Raw genomic sequence first — 1,017 nt, 5'->3', positions numbered from 1 at the left:
TGTAAAAGTAGAAGAACTTCTTCTCTTGTCACATCTGTCAAGCTGTGCAATGATGCAAAATGCATTAAAACTAAATTAATAAGTCTGTTTTTATTATGTAAGAGGCAGAAGATACAGATATTCGTGTAAAAATGTAGGAGGTTAAAGTAAAAAGTTGTCAGAAAAATAAATACTCAAGTAAAGTACAGATGAAAGAACTACTAAAGTACAGTAACAGTAAATATATTTGTACTCTATTAAGTCCCACCTCTGAATCTTCCCAAAATGTCAAAATCATTCCTGTAAAAGTCCAGCGTGTACAAAAACACAACAATTCCTATATTCAAGTGATTATACATATACATGAAAATATTAATAGATCCATCCAATCCAATTCCTGCCAATAGATCCTCCTAAATGTTACACACTGGACCTTTAAATCAGATCAGTTTTTAAAACCTAAACCTACCAAACCTGGGTTCCTCCTGTGTGTCTGCTCACCTTTATCCTGTCGATGTTGGCTTCCATCTTCAGCTGTTCCACCAGCTTCCTGGCTTGTGCAATGCTGGCCGTGTTATTGCTCGCCATGGGCGCTGTCAGTCAGGTCTCGTGTCCTCTGCCTACGTGGAAGAGACAGAGATTCAAACACCCCAGACATTGCAGTTCACCAGGAGTGTGCCACTGATGGAGACGAGCACTGTAGTACAAGCAGGCATGCAAAGGAGGAGTGCTAGTAACAGATATCCTGTTTATTATCACATGCCTACGAACACACACACACACACACACACACACATGCCACAGACACAGGCATATTATTTATGGTGTCAGTTGCTAGGCAGCCTATGACAGTGAGGGGGAGGCAGGGAAGGTGGGAGGATAGTGAGGGGGCAGCTCTATATTCAAAATAGATAAACGGATAACTAAGATTACAGGTTTCAGAAATAAAGAAAACTCTTATTTTGTGCTGATAACGGTGGTTTTCTTAACGCCCGCTCATACTCAGCGACACTTCTTTGTCACCGTGTCACACAAGGG

General features: G+C 40.9%; 1 long non-coding RNA gene across 1 annotated transcript in view; it reads right to left on the bottom strand.

Moving 5' to 3' along the window:
- Nucleotides 1–472: 472 nt before the first annotated feature.
- LOC118336825 overlaps nucleotides 473–1,017 on the bottom strand; it is a 16,403-nt gene continuing 15,858 nt past the window's right edge. Inside the window, exon 3 of the long non-coding RNA XR_004797130.1 lies at nucleotides 473–599. This is a non-coding gene — a long non-coding RNA (uncharacterized LOC118336825). The remainder of the gene's footprint in view (nucleotides 600–1,017) is intronic.

This window comes from Morone saxatilis, unplaced genomic scaffold (genome assembly GCF_004916995.1).
Source record: "Morone saxatilis isolate NCDOM2014 unplaced genomic scaffold, NCSU_SB_2.0 Contig3, whole genome shotgun sequence".
Taxonomy (NCBI): domain Eukaryota; kingdom Metazoa; phylum Chordata; class Actinopteri; family Moronidae; genus Morone; species Morone saxatilis.
Note: the sequence above shows the minus strand (reverse complement) of the source record. Positions and strands in the feature narration are given on the sequence as shown.